The sequence below is a fragment of the Eleutherodactylus coqui genome, chromosome 7 (genome assembly GCF_035609145.1).
Source record: "Eleutherodactylus coqui strain aEleCoq1 chromosome 7, aEleCoq1.hap1, whole genome shotgun sequence".
Classification (NCBI taxonomy): Eukaryota; Metazoa; Chordata; class Amphibia; order Anura; family Eleutherodactylidae; genus Eleutherodactylus; species Eleutherodactylus coqui.
Genome location: NC_089843.1, coordinates 200,597,438 through 200,603,735, shown reverse-complemented (window position 1 = coordinate 200,603,735; position 6,298 = coordinate 200,597,438).

The following is a 6,298-nucleotide window of genomic DNA, read 5'->3' as shown; positions in this document are numbered from 1 at the left end:
TATATGGTATATACTGGCCGGTGGCTAGAAACTAAATGAGGCAAGAAAGACCAAACGCTGAGCCAGGCCACAAGGGGTGGAGCTAGGTGATGTAAGGAGATGGGAGGGAAGAACAATAGGAAGAGGTCTTCCTCCACCCTCAACACAGACCAGCCTAGGTGAGAAGTATACGTCTTGTAATTACTAATAATTAATGTTATTCAAAGTCTGAATGTTTTAGTTACTTATTAATATCTTAGCTATTGTTCTGTTTCATAGAGATAAAATTCAGTGTCATAGAAAGGAAGACAGACGCTGATGAAATAAGAAACTTGTAATGAATTATGTGAATTATACGGTCTTAAAAATAGAGAACATAGGGATTTTAGGATATATTTTTGCTTTTTGTGTAAATGTCAGTTCTGTGATTGGTTGGACGTCTATATCACTGCTAAATGCTGTTAGTACTGCACTGTCTCTGAGAGAATGTTCTGAAGGAGAGACATGCAAACGACCAGCATCGAAGGGGTGGAGCTAGATAATGTAAAAGTAGGTAATGTTTCATCCTTCTTTTGTCTACAAAGGGAGGGGGTGAGGAGCTTGGGCAGTTAGGAAAAGTTTTTTTTTTCTCTTCTCAAATTTGATGAGACATTGCAGGCAGGATCACATTAATAATGAATTTGCTTAAGGAATATCATATTTCAATGTGGATAGATGTTTGTGGATTATTCTGCCTTGTTGTAATTCATGTCTCTGTTATTTGTACTAATATCTTACAAGCCTTATCTGCATCCATCAAATTTTCACCGGATGGATCGGTACGGGTTGAGACCTCAAGTGACAGTTCAGAGGAGGTTTGTAAACTAACTGCTCTCTTGGTAGATCCGGCTCATGTATTTGTCTTGATAGCTACTGCAGAAACTCAGCTTTCCGCAGGTCCTGGCAAATAGTAAGCCACCTCCAAGACAAACTCCAATTCCTGAGTCATTGCTTAGCACAAGGAACTGGACATCTGACATAGGTGATCCAGGTATTGCAGGTCAGCAATTTCTAAATTTTTAATTTTTAATTTTTTTTTTTTTGCAACAAGATTCTGATCTATTTTAAATAGAATACCAGCCTGTTTGTCTAGCGGTAATTGGTGCAAGGGGTTTCAGGAGTGCCAATTCAGCTGGCAGAAACTGAACCACTAGAGGTAATGTTTAAAGGGTCACGATGCCTCATGCGCTTCCTTGTGCTGGAATGTCCTGAAAGCATATTGGGAACTGAAATGATAGGATCCTTGGGATCTTGTATCGAACTTCACTCGTCCGGTGAGGCTCGTATACACCCCAGGTCTGAAAGTCACCCGACCTTCTGTCGGATGGCAGCAGACCTAGCGACACCTCTACCTGTCTTCACTTTTACGCACGCAGAGAAACAAGTTCTTAGTGTCGTTCCTTCGAGCCTTTGGGCTACCAGTCAGACGGACCTCGACAGACTGTCTGTATTTGTTTGTATTTAATTTCAGAGGAAAGCAGTACTGTTGGATAGTGCTGCCACAAGGGGCACAGAATAGCCCAATACCAGTTCACCAGATGCATGAAGCTGGTATTAGATACCTGACCAATTCCCGAGGGCACCGCCCTCTTGTAATATGTTGATGATTTGTTTTTATTTTCTTTTATGTACTGCTGACACAAATAGTTACCTCAATGCATCACTAAGCCTTTTGTGTTTCCTCCATCAGAGTAGAATGGCTGCAAAGCCAGCAAAGAGAAACTTCTTAGATCACACCATGGTGATCTATACCCCACATGACATACATGGTATCCTTACACAGGTAAGCCGTAGACATCTGTCCCTTGCTAGACAGATCAAAATGGAACTTGCATTACACTCTTCATCCAATGTCTCATTTCAACGTTGCACCACTTTGAATCCGGCCACCTTATTACCATTAGGTGACACTGATTCAAATGGGGGAGTAAGTACAGAGGACCAGCTTTTTGCAAATTCTCTGACTGATGAAGAGGAGGCTTTTGACGCAGAACACCAGCATGATTGTGCAGCGCTCATGGAGCAGGAGACAGCTGGGTTCGCACATGTCACTGACAAACCCCTCCTAAACCCCCACCTTGAAATGTTTGTGGATGGATCTAGATACCTGAATGACAAAGGAAGGTTTGTAACAGGTTTTGAAGTAGTCACACTGAATGAGATGCTTGTACAAAAACCACTGCCGCCATACATGTCAGCGCAGGAACTGAGGCCTGTACGATTGAAAAAGCTATCACATGCTAACATCTACACTGATTCCAGGTACGCCTTTGGTACTGCACACGATTATGGACCCATCTGGCGATCCAGGAGCTTTCTCACAGCACAAGGCAAGCCCATTAAGCTATCATGTTGCCAGGACAGGTGGCCATAATAAAGGTTAAAGCACACACGCAGGGGCAGTCACCAGAGAGCAAGGGGATAGGGCAGCCAAGGCTGCAGCCCTCCTGGACAGTACGCAAGACCCCTTGTGCTGTAAGTTGGATCTTGGTCCCACCACTCTTGTTGATTTGGGATTTGGCATCCTACGGGACGTAGATGATGTACCAGCGGCTGCCTACCCCCACCTCGCCGTCTTAGCTCACGGGAAAGTGCATGCCTCTCGGAATGCCATGGTGTCTGTTATGGACAAGGTATCGTATGCTCCAGGGTTCGACAGGTTAGCGAAGGCATATGTGAAGGCATGTGAAGTGCACACCCAGACCACTGTATCCTATTCAGAGATTACAAATCGATTACATCCAGCTTCCCAAATCAGGCAGGTATGAGTACGTCCTTGTGTGCGTGGACCTGTTCAAAGCCACCGCACAATGTACAGTGACTAAACTTGTGTCAGAACTTGTATGTAGATTTGGGGTACTAGAGACAATTGAGAGTGACAGAGGTACACAATTCACAGGTTAAGTGATGCGAGAGGTGATGTCAGCCTGGGAGTGGAACAAGCGTTTCATACTCCCGCAGAGTTTAGACAAAGTTGAAAGAACTGAAATGATATGCTTAAGTTAAAAGAAGTGTTGTTTGGCTCTATGCCAAGATTAGGCCTGTATCATCCACAGGCCCTGCAGCAGGGGTGTGATAAGATTATTGAATATGTACAAGAACTATGTTGTAAACTGAAAATAACACCCGATCTAGTGTTTACTCCAATTCCAGACCCTCACAATCTAGAGGGGACTCATTTCTTGCAGCCTGGAGACTGGGTGGTTGCAAAAAGACACGTAATAAAGGCCTTGGACCCAAGGTTTGACGGACCATACCAAGTTCTGTTGTCAACACCTACTTCTGTAAAAGTGGATACATGCCTCCCACTGCAAGAAAGTTCCCGAGCCAGAGGAAAAGTGATGGGTGGGATCCCGGCGTTGTTTGGGTGGGGGAGGTAATGGACATTTTGATTTTGACTTTTGCATTTTGTCTTATTGGACTGTCTTCTTATTGGGAAACACCACTACGAACGATCCACATGGAGAAGCAATGGACTGGATGGGAAAATATTTCCCACATGTGTATGCCCAACCTCAGGAGTGGAGAGGACATTTTGCGGACTTGTCTATTATCTGTCCCCACTCCTATAGAGACTCTTTGAGACACATACTCAAACATACACCCCTTTAAGTGTCTAATATGACTATGATGATATTGATGTTGATAAATCTAAGATTACTGTATTGTAAACTTGATTGACTTGCAATATTTGATATTATGTCTTCATATCCTAGATGGACATAGAGTGCATCATTCCTACCTGGGAACCCAGCACCTATGGGTGACAGAACCAGGAGATAATGGTGGCTCTGGGGTCCAAATGGGGGAATGATAGGGGTCAATCAATATTTTTAATAACCTAACATAAGAAAGATAAGGAAACAGTGTAATAAATGTGACATTAGTTATTTGGTTATATAATGTTATGTATTATATGTAAAACATTCCGGAAGTTGCTAGTAGAATTTGGATATAGAATCATATGTAAAAAGGTATATTCAAGCGTTTATTTGAATATTGATTTTAGAATACTAAATGTATGGTTAATTAGATTTTATTCAGCTATCTTACTGAATTCCAACTTACTAACAATGTACTGACCCCAAGTAGGTGGCTGAACCAGTTTTGTTTATGTGTAAACTAAAAACAATGCCCTCTCTTTTGATGTGCAAATTGTTGATGGACTTTGAAGATTACCTTTCTTGTCTGACAAGAAATGTAATTAACAAAAGTACTCAGCCAGTAGTCAAGAGACAAGGTATTTAGACAGCCAGGAGTCGACCTTTATTATCACATGTAACTGTTTTTATGTCTACTTCAAACAGCTTTGTTGATAAGCTTTTTTTTTATTTACAGTCATGTTGTAACCTGTTGGAATGAGGGGTTGGTCACCAAAGGTACATTGTAACTAAATAAGAAACTAGGTATCAGTTAACATTTGGAAACGCCTTCTTTACAACTTGCATATAAACTAGCAATGTACAACAATAAACAGAACTCATACTGATATCACTAGACAGTCTGTGTAGTGGCTTATTATGGTTCTCTATGAGTACTCTATATAATATTTCCTCTTAATTTGGATACAGGCAACATTCGCATTTCGGTCTGCGTTCCAGACCCCCCACAAACTCGTAAACTTTACAGGTCAAATGGCAAGAAGAAACAATAAGCGAGGGGCTGATGATGACCGCTCTATTGTATTATATCAGTAATGGTTGCCATTTTAACCTGAAAGTGCATGTAATCATGCAGAGATACAAGGGTTAAATTGTACAGATGAGATGTGATTTTGGTTATCAAGCAGACCCTCAGCAGATGTTGCAGAGTGCCACATCCCCCAAGAAGGTGGGAGGGACCCGACAACAAAGGGAGTCAGTTGGCTCTTGGAGGGGGAAGGGAGTAGAGTAACATGTGAGCCAAGAACAAAGGGCAGAGCGAGAGAGAGCTCCTTGGACCTTAACCCACTCTGCCATTTTTGTGCCAGTCCACGCTGTGAAGGGGATTATTATGTGATGAGCTCTGAGGAAGCAAGACAGAGCTGGAGCTAAAGACAGAGAGGATAAGTTGTACAAGGACCTCCCTGCTCATGCTGTTTCTAACTTTTGGTGGAGAGCAGTAATGGTCAGCTAGCACGCTGATGAAATTGTCCCCGCATGCGTCCTTCCAGGTACCGCGTGACGGAACGGAATTGTGAGTACCAAGTGAAAATTGTAATGCAATTTGAATGGAGCCCCACAGCAGAGGTTAATCTAAACTAGACTGTGTATATCGAGAATTGAATCTAACTGTTAGCAAAGATATTCCTGCTACAAGCGAAGTAAGAGACATTTCCAAGAGCATCATAGACTGTATTGTCAATAACGCTGCTGAAGGAGCCACCTTTAAAGTCGTGATAACCAAATGATCATCCATCTACGGCTTATTTGTAATATCGCATGTTATACTTTGATTGACTTGTAACCTGGAATGTACATAAGTAATTGTAGTAAAGTTAAAGCTGTTTCACGAAATCCCAGTGTCAGACGTCCATCCTGCACTCCATATAACTGAAGCAGCTCCCTTGACAAAAGGGCATGGTGTGGAACCCGGGATCATCAGGTTAGTGAAGCCACCCTGCCACGTGACATGAGAACTATAGCCCTTGCTAGCCTGTTGTATTAACCCCTGGTTCACCACAATGGAGTTCCCTAACATCTTGGCGTGGTGGGAATGGGTTAAAAAGAAAACCAAAACTTTCTTTAAGTCTGTAGGATACAAAAGAGCGAGAGAGAAAAGGAAGGAGTACATAAGGCTCAGCGCCCGTCTATGCTTCCTTTTAAAGCTCCGTGAGAGTGGTATGGAGGTCCAGCAGGACATAATACAGATTAAGAGGAATATAAACAACTACCTAACACAGAAAGGCAGAAGCATTATATACAGAGCTAAAGCGGAAAAAATGGAGCATGATGAAAAATGCACACGTTTCTTTTTGGCCAAAAAACCTACCTTTGAGTGTGTGGTGAATGAGGAGGAGTGTGAGGTGAGGTGGGAGGGGGTGCATGAGGTGATTGCGGGGTTCTATGAGGAGTTGTATGCGGATAAGTGGAGGGATGAATGTCTGGAGAATGAGGTATTGAGTGAGGTAGAGGGTAGGTTTGGGGATGTGGAGCGGGTATCCACTATGCGGGAGGTGACCACAAACGAAGTATTTGAGGTAACACAGAGCTTGGCCTTAAATAAGACGCCCGATGCAGATGGGTTACCGGTAGAATTCTATCGGAGGTTGTGGAATGTGGTGGGCAAGGACTTGTGTGAG